Source organism: Capricornis sumatraensis, chromosome 3 (assembly GCF_032405125.1).
Source record: "Capricornis sumatraensis isolate serow.1 chromosome 3, serow.2, whole genome shotgun sequence".
NCBI lineage: Eukaryota > Metazoa > Chordata > Mammalia > Artiodactyla > Bovidae > Capricornis > Capricornis sumatraensis.
Window position 1 is genome coordinate 123,739,192 of NC_091071.1, and position 17,797 is coordinate 123,756,988.

General features: G+C 40.9%; 1 pseudogene; it reads left to right on the forward strand.

Moving 5' to 3' along the window:
* Window positions 1-663: 663 nt before the first annotated feature.
* Window positions 664-2,890, forward strand: LOC138077233 (nucleolin-like; annotated as a pseudogene).
* Window positions 2,891-17,797: the final 14,907 nt, after the last annotated feature.

Genomic DNA, 17,797 nt, shown 5'->3' on the forward strand with positions numbered 1-17,797 from the left:
TTCCAGATGTACAGGTGTGATTAGGAAAGCAGAGTAACCAGAGATCACATTGCCAAAATCTGCTGGATCATAGAAAAGTCAAGAGAAACATCTATATCTGCTTCTTTAACTATGCTAAAACATTTGACTGTGTGAATCACACTATGTGGAAAATTATTTAACAGATGGGAATACCAGATCAGCTTACCAGTCTCCTGAGAAACCTGTATGCATGTCAAGAAGCAACAGTTAGAACTGGACATGGAAAAACAGACTGGTTCAAAACTAGTAAAGGAGAAAGTCAAGGATGTATATTGTCACCTGCTTATTTAACTTATATGCAGAGTACATTGTGAAATGCCAGGCTGGATGAAGCACAAGCTGGAATCAAGATTGCCGGGAGAAATACCAATAACCTCAGATATGCAGATGACACCACCCTTATGGCAGAAAGTAAAGAGGAGCTAGAGTCTCTTGATGGAGGTGAAAGGAACAGCGAAAAAATCTGGCTTAAAAACCTAACACTCAAAAAATGAAGATCGCTTTCGCCTCAGTCTCGAGCGCTAGCTGGCAGCCAAGCGTCCACGCTCAGGGATTAGTGGCCGCCACCGACGGTGCTTAGGTTCCTCTGGGCTCGTCTGCGCCACTCGCTCGCCACACACTCCGCCGTCATAAGCCGCCACCATGGTAAAGCTCGCAAAGGCCGGCAAAAGTCAAGGTGACTCCAAGAAAACGGCTCCTCCCCCAAAGGAGGTAGAAGAAGACAGTGAAGATGAGGAAATGTCAGAAGATGAAGACGATGAGAGCAGTGCAGAAGAGGTTGTTATCCCGCACAAAAAAGGCAAGAAGGCTACCACAACTCCAGCAAAGAAGACGGTGGTTCCCCCAACAAAAAAGGTTGCAGTTGCCACACCAGCAAAGAAAGCAGTTGTCACCCCTGGCAAAAAGGCAGCAGCTATGCCAGCCAAGAAGACAGTTCCACCTGCCAAAGCAGGGGTAACACCTGGCAAAAAGGGAGCCACCCCAGGCAAAGCATTGGTAGCACCCTCTGTAAGAAGGGAGCAGCCACCCCAGGCAAGGGAGCAAAGCACGGCGAGAATGCCAAGAAGGAAGACAGTGATGAAGAAGATGACGATGACAGTGAGGAGGAAGACGATGATGACGAAGAGGAGGATGAGCCAGCAGTGAGGAAGGCAGCTGCTGCTTTTGGTGCTGCTCCTGCCGCAGATGATGAGGATGACGAGGATGATGATGACGATGATGAGGAGGAGGAGGAGGATGAGGAGGAGGACGACGAAGATGACTCTGAAGAAAAACCTATGGAGATTGTACCAGCGAAAGGAAAGAAAGCTCCAGTAAAAGCTGCTCCTGTGAAAGCTAAGAGCACTGCTGAAGATGAAGAGGAGGAGGAGGATGACGAAGAGGAGGAGGAAGAGGATGACGATGAGGAGGAGGAGGAAGAGGATGACGATGAGGAGGAGGACGATGATGAGGTGGAAGAAGAGGAGGAGGAGGAGGAGGAAGAAGAGGAGGAGGAGGAAGAAGAGGAGGAGGAGGAAGAAGAGGAGGAGGAGGAAGAAGAGGAGGAGGAGGAAGAAGAGGAGGAAGAGGAAGAAGAGCCCGTCAAACAAGCACCTGGAAAACGAAAGAAGGAAATGGCCAAACAAAAAGCAGCTCCTGAAGCCAAGGAACAAAAAGTGGAAGGCACAGAACCAACTACGTCTTTCAATCTCTTTGTTGGAAACCTGAACTTCAATAAATCTGCTCCTGAATTGAAAACGGGTATTAGTGATCTTTTTGCTAAAAACGATCTTGCTGTTGTCGATGTCAGAATTGGTGTGTCTAGGAAGTTTGGCTATGTGGATTTTGAATCTGCTGAAGACCTGGAAAAAGCCTTGGAACTCACTGGTTTAAAAGTCTTTGGCAATGAAATTAAACTAGAAAAACCAAAGGGAAAAGACAGTAAGAAAGATCGAGATGCAAGAACACTTTTGGCTAAAATTCTGCCTTACAAAGTTACTCAGGATGAATTAAAAGAAGTGTTTGAAGATGTTGTGGAGATCAGATTAGTCAGCAAGGATGAAAAGAGTAAAAGGATTGCTTATATTGAATTTAAGACAGAAGCTGATGCGGAAAAAACCTTGGAAGAAAAGCAGGGAACAGAGATAGATGGGCGATCCATTTCTCTGTACTACACCAGAGAGAAAGGCCAAAGTCAAGACCATAGAAGTGGAAAGAATAGCACTTGCAGTGGTGAATCAAAAACCCTGGTTTTAAGCAACCTCTCCTATAGTGCAACAGAAGAAACTCTTCAGGAAGTATTTGAGAAGGCAACTCATATCAAGGTGCCCCAGAACCAAAATGGCAAATCTAAAGGGTATGCATTTATAGAATTTGCTTCATTTGAAGATGCTAAAGAAGCTTTCAATTCATGTAATAAAAGGGACATTGAGGGCAGAGCCGTCAGACTGGAGTTGCAAGGACCCAGGAGATCACCTAATGCAAGAAGCCAGCCATCCAAGACTCTCTTTGTCAAAGGTCTCTCTGAGGATACCACAGAAGAGATGTTAAAGGAGTCCTTTGATGCCTCCATTCGAGCAAGGATAGTCACTGACTGGGAGACTGGGTCCTCCAAAGGGTTTGGTTTTGTAGACTTTAACAGCGAGGAAGATGCCAAAGCTGCCAAGGAGGCCATGGAAGAGGTGATATCGACAGAAACAAAGTCACTTTGGACTGGGCCAAACCTAAGGGTGAAGGTGGCTTTGGTGGCCAAGGAGGAGGCAGAGGTGGCCGAGGTGGCTTTGGTGGCAGAGGCCAGGGAGGCTTTGGAGGGCGAGGAGGCTTCCAAGGAGGCAGTGGAGGAGGAGGAGGAGACCACAAGCCACAAGGAAAGAAGATGAAATTTGAATAGCTTCTTCTATCCCTGTCTCTTGCTCTTCCATTTGAAAGAAAGGACTCTGGGGTTTTTACTCTGTTACCTGATCAATGACAGAGCCTTCTGAGGACATTCCAAGACAGTACACAGCCCTGTGGTCTACTTGGAAATCTGTATAGATAATATTTCAAGGGAGATAATCCTGTTGGTGTTGACTGGATATTCGTATAAACTTTTTAAAGAGATGAGTGATAGAGCTAACCCTTATCTGTAAGTTTTGAATTTATATTGTTTCTTCCCATGTACAAAACAATTTTTTTTTCCTACAGAAAAAAAAAATGAAGATCATTGCGTCTTGTCCCATCACTTTATAGCAAATAGATGGGGAAACAATGGAAACAGCGACAGACTTTATCTTCTTGGGCTCCAAAATCACCACAGACAGTGACTGCAGCCATCAAAAGAAAAGACACTCATTGCAAGAAAAGTTTTGACAAAACTGCTGCTGCTGCTAAGCTGCTGCTAAGTCACTTCAGTTGTGTCTGACTGTGTGCGACCCCAGAGATGGCAGCCCACCAGGCTCCCCCATCCCTGGGATTCTCCAAGCAAGAACACTGGAGTCGGTTGCCATTTCCTTCTCCAATGCATGGAAGTGAAAAGTGAAAGTGAAGTTGCTCAGCCATGTCCGACTCCTAGCGACCCTATGGACTGCAGCCTTCCAGGCTCCTCCGTCCATGGGACTTTCCAGGCAAGAGTATTGGAGTGGGGTTTCATTGCCTTCTCCTAGATGGCGTATTAAAAAGCAGAGACATTACTTGCCAACAAAGGTCCGTCTAGTCAAAGCTATGGTTTTCCACTAGTCAGGTATGGATGTGAGCATTGGACATAAAGAAAGCTGAGTGCCGAAGAATTGATGCTTTTGAACTGTGGTGCTGGAGAAGACTCTTGAGAGTCCCTTGGACTGCAAGGAGATCATAGCAATCAATCCTAAAGGAAATCAACACTGAATATCCATTGGAAGGACTGATGCTGAAGTTGAAACTCCAATACTTTGGCCAGCTGATGAGAAGAGTTGACTCATTGGAAAAGACCCTGATGCTGGGGAAGATTGGAGGCAAGAGGAGAAGGGGATGACAGAGGATGAGATGGTTGGATGGCATCACCGACTCAATGTACAAGAGTTTGAGCCAGCTCTGGGAGATGGTGAAGGACAGAAAAGACTGGCATGCTGCAATCCATGGGGTTGCAAAGAGTCAGACAGAACTGAGAGACTGAGCAACAGCAGAGAAGGGAAGGAATGCAGAGATAAGGGAGGACAGTCAAGAAACAATAGTGTAGCAATAAAGCAAAGTCCCAACCTGACACATACATTTGTGTTCTTCTACGGAAACTAAGGCTCCTACTCAGGCAGAGGATTATAACTACCTGCTGAGACCCAGACTGGTCCAAACCTGAAAGCTGATTATTGAGATTCCTGAAACACCACCCTTGTTGCCTCACCACCAACCAATCAGAGGAGAGTCATATATTCTGCAGCCCTCCCCTCAAAAGTTTCCTTTGAAAACTCTTCCCTGAAGACCATCAGGGAGTTCAGGATTTTTGAGCATGAGATATCCATTCTCCTTGGTTTCACCATCACAGCAAATTACGCAGCATTGACTACAAATGCTGGGTACAAATGCAGGCTACAAATGCAATTCTCAACACAAATGTTTATCTTGAAACATGACTAAGTCCAAACCTTCTTAAAAAGGTTCAGACACCCCTAAACTGAGGAGATTGGCAATGCTTTCACTGCTTTACAGGTGTTTTGTGTTGGTCTCAGCCTAGGCAGTGATGCTATTGACTAGGAAAGCCTGGGGGCACTCACCTGGATCTGCACTACTCAGGCAACCCCCAGAGATATTTCCCTGATTGGAGCCAAATGGAGGCAGGACTAGCTCTAGTGGTTCTTATGATTTCAGGATGTACCTTACTAACAACTGCAGAGAACTTTGAAAAAACAAGGTTTGTTACTCACAGGTCCTTGACGGTATACAGCATGCATGCCCAGAACCACACAGCAGGGTTAGGGGGTAGAATAGCATAGTCATAGGGTTCTGCCACTATTGAGGGTGGGATGCCTAGTGTTCTGCAGATTGAATCTTTACTGGTGAATTTAACCATAAGAGCAGGCACTATAGCATAGGAATGCAAAAGCAGGGTCACTCAAGATATCGGTTATCTAGGTCACCATGGGCTTCCTATAAGCATAAATTCATGAGTGGGGCAGCCTGGCTCTCTATCGTGTAGCTGGCAATATGCTTAATCCAGATGGATGCCTTTGAAATGGATGTTTTGGCAATGAAAAGCTTAATGTCAGGATTTACAACAGGTTTTAGCCTCATCTTTTAACATATATATATATACATTTATTTATTTATTTTTATTTGGCTGCACCAGGTCTTAGTTGCTACATGAAGGATCTTTAGTTGAACCATCTAGTTCCTTGACTGAGGATCGAGCCCAGGCTCCCTGCATTGGGAGCATGAAGTCTTAGCCACTCGACCACCAGGTAAGTCCCTAGCCTAATATCTATGGTTAGTATGTAAGCAAAGAACGAGGTGTCTAGCCTACCACCTACCAGCTGATCACAGCAGCTTTTACAGTCCCTTATCCTGACCTATTACTTGGGGATACTGGCTCCCAACCCCTTCCCAGAGTCATTAAATAATTTTTTTCGAGCTTTTGAGATATAATTGACATAGAGCCTTGTTTAAGTTTTCAGATGTATACTGTAATGATTTGATGTATGTATATATTGCAAAATGATTACCACAATAAGGTTAGCTAACATATATATCCTTATATGCAGAGTACATCATGAGAAATGCTGGGCTGGAAGAAGCACAAGCTGATATCAAAATATCAATAACCTCACATACGCAGATGACACCACCCTTATGGCAGAAAGTGAACAGGAACTAAAAAGCCTCTTGATGAAAGTGAAAGTGGAGAGTGAAAGAGTTGGCTTAAAGCTCAACATTCAGAAAACGAAGATCATGGCATCTGGTCTCATCACTTCATGGCAAATAGATGGGAAACAGTGGAAACGGTGTCAGACTTTATTTTTTTTTGGGGGGGGGGCTCCAAAATCACTGCAGATGGTGATTGCAGCCAGGAAATTAAAAGACGCTTACTCCTTGGAAGGAAAGTTATGACCAACCTAGGTAGCGTATTGAAAAGCAGAGACATTCCTTTGCCAACAAAGGTCCGTCTAGTTAAGTCTATGGTTTTTCCAGTGGTCATGTATGGATGTGAGAGTTGGACTGTGAAGAAAGCTGAGCGCTGAAGAATTGATGCTTTTGAACTGTGGTGTTGGAGAAGACTCTTGAGAGTCCCTTGGACTGCAAGGAGATCCAACCAGTCCATTCTGAAGGAGATCAGTCCTGGGTGTTCTTTGGAAGGACTGATGCTAAAGCTGAAACTCCAGTACTTTGGCCACCTCATGCTAAGAGTTAACTCATTGGAAAAGACTCTGATGCTGGGAGGGATTGGGGGCAGGAGGAGAAGGGGACGACTGAGGATGAGATGGCTGGATGGCATCACTGACTTGATGGACGTGAGTTTGAGTGAACTCCGGGAATTGGTGATGGACAGGGAGGCCTGGCGTGCTGCGATTCATGGGGTCGCAAAGAGTCGGACACGACTGAGTGACTGAACTGAACTGAACTGAACATACCTATCACCTTACATAGCACAATTTCTTTGTCTGGAGAGAAGTTTTAAGATTTACTCTCTTAGCAACTTTCAAATATACAATACAAAGTTGTTAACTATAGTCACCAGGCTATGCTTTACATCCCCACAGCTTAAAACTGGAAGCTTTTATCCTTTGATAACCTTTACTGGTTTTCCCCAACTCCCTCACTCTTCCCCAATCCATAAACAATAACAACTGAAAAACAACAACAAATCAATGGACAGTTAGGGTTTTTCTGTGTCTTGGCTATTGTAAATAATGCTACAATGGATATGACAGTGGAGATATCTCCTTAAGGCAGTGATTTTCATTTCTTCCCATATATACTCAGGAGTGGAATTTCTAGATATGATGTTCTGTTTTTAATGTTTTGAGGAAACTTCATATTATTTTCCACAATGGTTGTATCAATTTACATTCCTCTCAGTGCTGCAAAGGAGTTCCCTTTCCTCTGCATCCTTGCCAGTACTTGCTGTTTCTCTTGTCTATTTTCTTTTTCTTGTCTTCTTTATAACAGCTACTAGTGTGAAGTGATATATCATTGTAGGTTTGATTTGCATTTCCCTAGTAATTAGTAATCTTTGACTGTTTATTTGTCTGTTGGCTATTTAAATATCTTTGAGAGAATGTCCATTCAGACACTTTGTCCATTTTTAACTGGATTATTTGCTTTTTTGCTCTTGAGTTGTATGAGTTCCTCATGTATTTTGGAAATTAACACGTTATCAGATATGAAATTTGCAAATATTTTCTCCTAATTCATATGCTGCCTTTTCTCTCTCTTATCATTTCTTTTGCCTTGTAGGATCTTTTTGATTTAATTTAGTCCTACTTGTTTATTTTTACTTCTTCTGCCTGTGCTTTGGGTGTCATATTCACAAAATCACTGCCAAGACTAATGTCAAGGAGTTTTCCCCTATGTTCTCTCCTAGGAATGTTATGGTTTTAGGTCTAACATTGAAGTCCTTAATCCATTTCAAGTTTATGAATGGTATGAGATAGGAATCTACTTTCATTATTTGTGTGTGAATATCCTATTTTCACAACATCATTAATTGAAAATACTGCTCTGTCCCCACCATTGAGAAGTCTTCGTTCACTTGTCAAATATTAGTTAACCATATATGCAAGGGTTTACTTCTGGACTTTTAATCTGTTGCATTGGTCTATATGCCTAGTTTTATGGTAGTAGCATACTCTTTTGACAAATATAGCCTTATAATACAGTCTGTAATCAGGAACTGTGATGCCCCCAGCTTTGTTCTTTTTCAAGATTTCTTGGACTATCTGGGTTCTTTTGTGCTTTCATATAAATTTTAAGGTTTTTTTTTTTTTAATTTTCATTCCTGTGGGGAAAATGTGCCATTGGATCTTGATAGAGATTGCACTGAATCTATAGATGAAATTGGGTAGCATGAACATTTTAACAATATAAATTGTTACAATCCATGATCATGGATATCTTGCCATTTATTTGTTTCTTTTTCAATTTCTTTCATCAATGTCTTTCATAGTTTTCTGTTATGGATCTTTACCTCCTTGGTTAAATTTATTCCTAAATATTTACTGTTTTGAAATGATTATAAATTCAATTGTATTTCTTTTTCAGCTAACCCATTGCCAGACTACAGAAATACAATTTAAAGGACAGTTCGTGTGACCCTGCTTTCTAAAGGTGCAGGATTAATACAATGGATTCATCAACTTAGCAAGGTGAACTCAGCTTTGTTTTGCACAGTGCTTTTTTGAAGGGGGGAGCTTTGTTGAAAGCTTCCTGCAGAAGGAAGAGCTCTCATATCCTGGGACCATAGCAGAGCCCAACCAGAATAGGAAAAACTTCACTTATTTCCTGGGAAGGACTCAAACAATAAAAAGCCATGGCTGTTTTGTTGCTATAGTCCTCCCAACTTCCTTTCCCCCTCTATAAAAGCATTCTCCTTCTCTTGCCATGTGAGGATTTCTACATGGCTCACCTTGGTTACAGATCTCAAATTGCAGTTGTCTGCTGATCCCGAATAAATCTGTCTTTGCTGGAGAAATATCTGGCAGTCTATGTTTCAGGTCAACAAAATTGTCTTAATTTTTGCAGCTTTGTTATAAGTTTAAACCAGGTTAAGAAGTGTAACTCTATCCTTCATCAAAATTCTCTTGGCTATTCTAAGTCCTTTATATATAGTTTATGTTCAGCTTGTCAATTAAAATTTTTTAAAGTCTACTGGGATTTTGATTGAGATTGAGATAAATCTACATATCTATTTGCAAAGAATCGCCATCTTAATAACACTGAGTGTTATGATTAAACATATTACAACTTTCTAGGTCAACTTTTTGAGTAATGTTTTACAGTTTTCATTGTAGATATTTTGCATATCTTCTACTAAATTTGGTTTTAAGTGTCTGGTGGATTTTAATGCAATTATAAATGATATTTTTAATTTCATTTCCAATTGCTTGTTCTAGTATATAGAAACAAAACTGATTTTTGTCATATCATCTGAGAAAAAAAAAGCAGTTTTACTTTTTCCCCTTCCAGTCTGTATGCACTTAATTTTATTGTCTAGAACTTTCACTATGAGGTCAAATCTAAGTTACAGGAATAGGCTTCCTTGCAGTGCTTCTAACTTAAGGGAAAAATCATTCAACGTCTCATCATTAAGAGCTATATTAGCTGTAGATATGTCATGTGCTGCTATATGCATGCTTGCTAAGTCACTTTAGTTGTGTCCAACTTTTTGTGACCTGATGGACTGTAACCTGTCAGGCTCCTCTGTCCATAGCATTCTCTAGAAAAAATACTATGACGGGTTGCCATTTCCTGCTCCAGGGGATCTTCATAACCCAGGGATCAAACCAGGGTCTCTTGCATCTCCTGCATTAGCTGACAGATTCTGACCTCTAGTGCCACCTGGGAAGGCCTATATAAGTCTGCAGTTGTTTTATTGGTGGATTTTTATAACTTATTAATCTTTTCAGAGAACCAAATTTGGCTATGTTCATTTCCTCTATTGATCCCATTGATTTCTGCTCTTAAATTTATTATTTCCTTCTACTTTCTTTGTGTTTTTTAATGACTGTTCATAGCAGCTTTATTCATAATAGACAATACTGGGAAACAATTATAATGGCCACTAATGAAGAAAATAAATTAAGGTATAATTGCCAACATTTGTTGGATCCTATAGAAAGCAAGAGAATACCAGAAAAACATCTAATTCTACTTTATTAAGTAGAATGAAAAAGTCTGACTGTGTCGATCACAAAAAAACTGGAAAATTCTTAAAGAGGTGGGAATACCAGGCCACCTTGCCTGTCTCCTGAGAAACTTGTATGCAGGTCAAGAAGCTTACATGGAATAACTGACTGGTTCAAATTTGGGAAAGGAGTATGACAAGGCTGTATATTATAACCTTGTTTACTTAACTTGTTTGCAGAATACATCATGCAAAATGCTGGGCTGGATGAATCACAAGCTGGAGTCAAGATTGCTGGGAAAAAATATCAATAACCTCAGATATGCAGATGATACCATTGTAACAGCAGAAAGTGAAAAGGAACTAAAGAGCTTCTTGATGAAGGTGAAAGAGGAGAGTGATAAAGCTGGCTTAAAACTCAACATGAAAAAAATAAACATCATGGTTTCTGCTTCCATCACCTCATGGCAAATACAAGGGGAAAAAGTGGAAACAGTGAGCAACTGAACAACAACAACAAATTTTATAATTAAAAATGGCTAAAATGTTAGGCTATAAATTTTTTACCACAATAAAAACATCATTAAAAAGGTCCACAATTATATATTATATATATATATTTGCCCTTCAAGAAGTGGAACCTAATTCCCTTCCCTCAAGTTAGGCTGGATTTCTAGCACACAGAATAAAGCAGAAGTGACAGTTTACAACTTCAAAGGCAGAATCATAAAAGGAATTGTACCTTTCTTCTTTTCTCTCTCACTTGAACTACTCCCTCTGTTGGAAGTTAGATGCCATGTCGTTAGGAGATTCAAGCTGCCTATAGAGAAGGCTGAGTGAGGAACAGATCTCTTGCCAATTACCATCTGAGTGAGCCATCTTGGAATAGATCCTCCACCCTAGCCAAGCATTCAGATCACTGCAGCCCCTGCCAACATCCTAACTTCCATTTCATGAGAGATCCAGAGCCATAACCACCCAGCTAAGCTTCTCTTGTATTCTTAATCGAATGAACCTGTGAAAAAACAAATGTTTGTTTTATAAAGATTTGATGTTTAATAATTTGTATTTCAATTACAAATTTATATTTGTATTTCAGCAATAGATAGCTTATGCAAGTTTATAGTTCATTTTCACTCAGCATAATTACTGGGCTTAATATGACTGGGCTTAATTCTACCATCCTGCTGTTGGTTTCTACTTGTTCCATCTGTTCTTTGTTACATTGTTTCTATGTCCCACTTTCCCTGTCTTCTTTTGGATTATTCAAGTATTTTATAGGTTCCATTTTATCTACTCTATTGGCTTTTAGCCATAACTTTTTGTAATTTTAAGTGATTTATACCTACGATAGGAATCCTCAATCTATAGCAGTCTGTCTTGAATTCATATAAATTCATATAAAATACAAGAACTTTATAACAATATAATTCTAATTGTCTCCTATTCTGTCCTTTGTGCTTTGGTTGTCATATTTTTTACTTTTACATATAGTTAATCCCATCATATAGGGCTTCCCAGGTGGCAATAGTGGTAAAGAACCTGCCTGACAATGCAGGAGATATAAGAATCACAGGTTCAATCCCTGGTTCAGGATGATCCCTTGGGGAAGGAAATAGCAACCCACTCCAGTATCCTTGCCTAGAGAACCCCATGGACAGAGGGAGCCTGGAGGGCTACTGTCCATAGGGCCGCAAAGAGTCAGACATGACTGAAGCAACTTAGCACACAGCACAATCCCATCATGTATTCTTATTATTGTTTTAAACAGTCAAAAGTCCTTTAAGAAAAAAAATGAAAACATTGTTTTATAGTTACCCACATATTACAATTTCCAGTGCCATTCTTCTTTGTTGCTAATCTGATCTTACATCTGGAATTTTTTATATTTAGCCAAAGAATTGCTTTCTTTGGCATTTTTCATAGCATCATTCTGATGGCTAAAAATGGTCTCAGATTATGTTTTTCATTAAAAGCTTTCTTTTTTCCTTCACTGGATATAGAATTCTTTTTTCAGATTATTTTATTTCAACATTTTAAAGATATCACTTCATTGCATCCTGCTTCTATTATTCCTCATGAGAAGTCAGCCTTCATTCTTATTGTTTTACACACAGCTACCCAACAGCTTTTAACATTTTCTCTTTATCATCAGTTTTAGCACTTTGATAATGACGTGCATAGATACTTTTCCTGCTTTGTATTTGTTGAGTTTCTGAGATCTATAGTTTACTTCTTTCATAAATTTTGGAAATTTTCAGCAATTATTTCTTCAAATATTTCTTCTCTCTCTTCTGCTTCTGAAACTTCAACTGCTTATATATTAGACTGTTTTACATCATCTGATCAGTCTTAGGCACTCTGTTTAGGATTGGTTGCTTTGTTTTCTGCCTTCCTTTTTCTTCTTATTCTTTAGTTTATGTAACTTCTATTGATTTGTCTTTCAATTTATTGATCTTTTCTTCAACTATGTCCAATATTGTGTTAAGTCAACCCAGTGGATTCTTAATTTCAAAAACATTTTCAGTACCAGAATCTCCATTTTTTTAATTTATTTTTTTTAAGTTTCCACTCCTTATCCTCTTGCATTGCTAGTGGGAATGTAAACTGATACAGCCACTAAGAAGACAGTATGGAGATTCCTTAAAAAGCTATGACCCAGCAATCCCACCCTTAGGCATATACCCTGAAGAAAGCAAAATTGAAAAAGACATATGTATCCCAATGTTCACTGCAGTACTATTTACAATAGCTAGAACAGGGAAGCAACCTAGAGGTCCATTGACAGATGAATGGATGAAGAAGCTGTGATATATATACAACGGAATACTACTCAGCCATAAAAAAGGAATGCATTTGAGTCAGTTCTGAAAGTGAAAGTCACTCAGTTGTGTCTGATTCTTTGCAACCCGATGCAGTCCATGGAATTATACAGTCCATGGAATTCTCCAGGCCAGAATACTGGAGTGGGTAGCCTTACTCTTCTCCACAGGATCTTTCCAACCCAGGGGTCGAACCCAGGTCTCCCACATTGCAGGCAGATTCTTTACCAGCTGAGCTACAAGGGAAGCCCAGTTCTAATGAGGTGGAAAAACCTAGAGCCTATTATACAGAGTAAAGTAAGTCAGAAAGAGAAATATAAATATCATGTACTGATGGAATCTAAAAACATGGTACTGATGAATTTATTTTCAGGGAAGCAATGGAGAAACAGATATAGAGAACAATCTTGTGGATACGAGGGAGGAGAGGATGGAGGAGGTGAGATATATGGAGAGAGTAACATGGAAATTTACAATACCATATGTAAAATAGATAGCCAATTGGAATACGCTATATGACTCAGAGAACTCAGGGGCTCCATGACAATCTAGAAGGGTGGGATGGGGAGGGAGATGGGAGGGAGTTTCAGGAGGGAAGGGACATGGGTGTCCCTGTGGCTGATTCTTTTTGATATATGACAGAAACCCACAAAATTCTGTAAAGCAATTATGCTTCAATTAAAAAAAAATTTAAAAACTACAAAAAAAGTTTCCACTCCTTTTATTGATCTTTACTTATGTTCACCCATTTTGTTCTCCTTTTATATAAATTCTTTAAAGACTTTACAATAGTTATTTTGTATCTTTATCTGTTAATTATAAGCTCTGGGTCATCTATGACCCTATATCTATTAACATCATACTCTTATAGGCCATATTTTTCCAATTCTTTGTATTTTTGATTATTATTATATGCTGGATATTTTCAATGACACTGTATAGAGAGTCTATGTTATATCAGCTCTATCTAAATTATGGTGGTTTTTTTTCTGTTAGGCAATTAAATTCCTGGCAAAGAGGATCTATTTCAGGTTTATTCTTAATCTTAGAGCATTGCCATTCATGGACCCAGACTCTTCATCTTAAATGTGGTCTTTGTAAGGGTTTATATTAAATGTCCAGTGTATTCGACCAGGTCACTCTGCATGGGACAGAATTTCAGTGTCTCCCAAGCACTCACAGAAAACTGCTCGACTCTAGTTCCATGTTTGGTTACTGTTTCTTATTGAACAAATTATCCCTCAAATGTAGCAACTTAAAAAAAATGATTCTCTGATTCCCTGGGTAGGGGATTCATGCAGTCTAGTAAGATTGACTTATTTCTGTTCTATAATGTCTCCGGCCTCAGCTGGGAAGATTCAAGTGATGAATCTACCTTGACAACTCAGACTGGAGTCATCTGACCTCTCTGGGTTCCTGGCTTCACAGGACTCAGAGTCTAGGACTGCTGACCAGGGTATCTGTCTAGATGTAGCTTCTCCATATGGTTTGGGGTAGCCAGAATGCTCATACAACCACTTAGCACTCAATAATGACAGAATCCTAATAAACAAGGTGGAAACTGAATAGCTTTTGTTATCCAGGTTTATACATCATAGAGCATTGTTTCCCTGTGCTTTGTTTTTTGAAGCAATCACAGTCCAATCAAACTCCAGGAGAGAGAAACAGAATCTCTCTCTTTATGAGAGTATGCCAGTCACGTTTTAGAAGAGCATGTGGGGTAGGGGATAATGTGGTGACCATCTTTACAAAATACAATCTGCCATAGTACCCTAGCAGCTGTTATCAGCTTCTCAGTCTTTCACTAAATGTGAACAAATTGGGACTTGGCCAAGTTCCTAGGGAATTTGTGGGGCTTTTCCTTGATGGTTCCCTCTTCTCTGGTGCCTGACCTCTCAAATTCCAGCCACCTACTAGCCCTAATTCCAGTTTCTGCTTCCTCTGCTCAGAAAGACTTCCACATTCTACTTGAGTTCTGTTTTCCTATACCTCGGCTTGAAAATTGCTCCCAGGCTGAAATCCAGGGTAAATGCCAAGCTTATCTTCTGTGCTTATTTCTTGACTAGTCTAGTGCTATCCTCTATTCAAAGTCTGAAAATAGTTGTTTCAAATATTTTGTTCCATTTTAGAGTTGTTTGCTGTGAGATGGTGCGGCAGACAGACTCTAAAATGGCCCCATTATCCCTGCCTCCTGAGGTTCACATCCTTGTCTTGTCCCATTCCCTTGAGCATAGGAAGGATCTGTAACTTACTTCTAGCCATAAAGCATACGTCAAGGTGATGGAACCAATAGCATCATGTGTACATGATTACTGTACATGATTGTGTTACAATCATAGGGCTTCTTTCAGTGCAGTTTCTCCTTTTCCTTTGCTGCCTTTAAGAAGCAAGCTGCCATGTTATGAGCTAGTCATGGAGAGGGCCATAATGCAGGGAACTGGTGTTGGGCTCTGGCCAATAACCAGGGCAAAACAGTGGGCCTTAGTTAAACAGACTGCAAAGGAACAGATAAGACCCCAGCCATGCCCAACACCTTGATGCAACCTTGCAGCAGTTGCAGCTAAGGGGTGCCCAGAATCCTGACCCACAGAAACTATTAGATAATTATTGTGTGTTGTTTTAAACTTAAAAGATTGTAGTAATATTGTTATGCAGCAAAATAACTAATTCAAAGAGTTAAGTCTGATACCACCAATTCCTTGTGGACCAAAATGAGAAGTCATCCTATGTTATGAATCACAGAGAAGAAGGGCACATGATACAGGATCTGGGAAAAGGAGGTTAAGATACCTTACATCAATTCTCAGTCAACTAGAAGACAATGCCCAGCCTCTAAGTACCCCTCTAAGTTGTACACACTGCCTGCTATTCCACCTTAGAGCTTCATTCTTTGAATGAAACATTTATCTATTCAACAAAGTTGTATTAAGTCCCCTGAATGACAGTCCCTGTGCTTAACATCCAGGAACCAAAAATGAGTTACATGCTGTCCTTGCCTTCAAGAAAGCAAAACCATATTTATTCACTTCATACAGGTTATCTCATTTAACATTCACAATAAATCATAAGGTGGGTGCCATTATTTTCTGCATTTTACAGATTAGGAATTAACACTCAGAAATGCTGAATCACTCATCGTATACATATAGCTATCGAGGGGTAGACTCAGAATTTGACTCAGAATTTCTTTTTATTCCAAAGTCTTCCCACTATACAGGCTAAATTACTGCCTAGTGTGAAAGTGAAAGTGAAGTCGTGTCTGACTCTTTGCAACCCCATGGACTGTAGCCTACCATGCTCCTCTGTCCATGGTATTTTCCAGGCAAGAGTACTGGAGTGGGTTGCCTTTGCCTTCTCCAGAGGATCTTCCCAACCCAAAAATCGAACCTGGGTCTCCCACATTGCAGTCAGATGCTTTACCATCTGAGTCACCAGGGAAGTCTAGTGTGAGAAACAGACAAAAAAACAAACAAAAAAAAAACATAATCGTAAGACTTCCCTGGTGGTCCAATGATTAAAACTGCATTTGCAGTGCAAGGGCCTGGGTTGGATCCCTGGTCAGGGAACTAGATCCCATATGCCATGCCGCAACTGAGAGTTCACATGGTGCAACTAAGGATCCTGTGTGCTGCAACTAAGACCCAGGCAGGCAAATAAATAAAAATATATTTTTTAAAAAAACATTATTGTGACTCACAATGTAATAAACATTCTATTGGCAAGGAGCAAGGATTTTCTGGGGAGCACAAAAAAGGAAGTTTTGGGCTCAGAAAAGGTTGTGATGAGAAGACAGTTAAACTGGGTTCTCTGGCAATGACCGAGAGGGGCAGTGCTGGAGAGCTGTATGCCAGGGTCAGACAGGGCAACAGGATGGCAGTCACACAGCATGGCAAGTGTGGAGGGTTAATCTGCTCAGTCATGGAAGTGTGGGAAGAGTGGCAGATAGGATCAGATCCCACTGCCAGGACAAATGCTCAGTTGGGACTATGCAGTGAGGCAGGAAGGAAGGCAGCAAGAAGCATGGTAGAATGCTTCGGGCCACTGGAGATTGTGGGACCTCTGGCCACATGTGGATACAGGGAGAAGGGAAAGGGTCCAATGTCCCAATATCACTGTGATATTGGTGTCAGCCACCCAACTCCAGACATGTCTTGGCTACCTCCCTATCATACCTGTTGACAAGACTTATTCCACCGACAGCTCCTGCTGATGGGGTGGTCTAAGCAGCCATATATCCATTGACCTCATGCCTCTGGCCACAGATGACTGGCCCAGATATGAACACATGCTTTTGCTCTCCTGAACACATGCTTTTGCTCTCTTCCCATGCCATGTTAGTGCATCACATGATTGGCTGAGGTGTAGTCATGTCGGTCAGGACCACACTGAACAGGACTGGCCAAAACCACAGATGAGCTTAGATATAGGAGGGGTCTAGCAAGCTACAGAGGAAACTAGTCTACAGAGGGAAACAGAAGGCTGGAGCAGAGACTCAGAAGGAAGCGGGGTTGAGGCCATGAGACCCCAGAGGAAGAGAAAAGCAAAGATGGCTAGAGGAACTGTCTTGTGACCTCCTGGTCCTCACAAGATCTACTGGTCTCAATATATCCCTCTCTTCAATTCTAATATGTCCCCAAGTCCTCACAATAAACTATGTGCATACTATACACGAGTTAGTTTGACTAGGTCTCTGTTCATTACAACAAGTGATCCCTGTTTTGGTCAGGACTCTTCAAGTGACACTAACTGGCCCCATCATAAATGAAATGTGCTTGCTCATGTAACTGAGAAGGATCAGTGGGAGGTGAGGAGAGCTGACATCCCACACAACTAAATTCAGGATGCAAGCTATGACTTTGGGGAGCTGTCTAGCCACCTCCTGGCCCTCTATTTCTGAGTTTCCTCTCCTCCTATGAATGGGCTTCCTCCATGAGGCAGGAAGATGCTGTGGAAGCCCAGAGTCACATGCTTCCAGCACTGTGACACCAATATGTCAACTGAAGGAAGAGGGAAAGGGGGAAACCTGCTGGGCAGCCCTATACAGTAACGTCTACATTCCCAAGTTAAGTTGAAACCAAAGGAACAAGCACGTTGTTTACCACAAATCACTAAAGATACAGAGAGAATTTTGTTGATAGACCACTCAATGCATTATGACTGAATTGGGCCAGTCTCATGGTAGCCATAA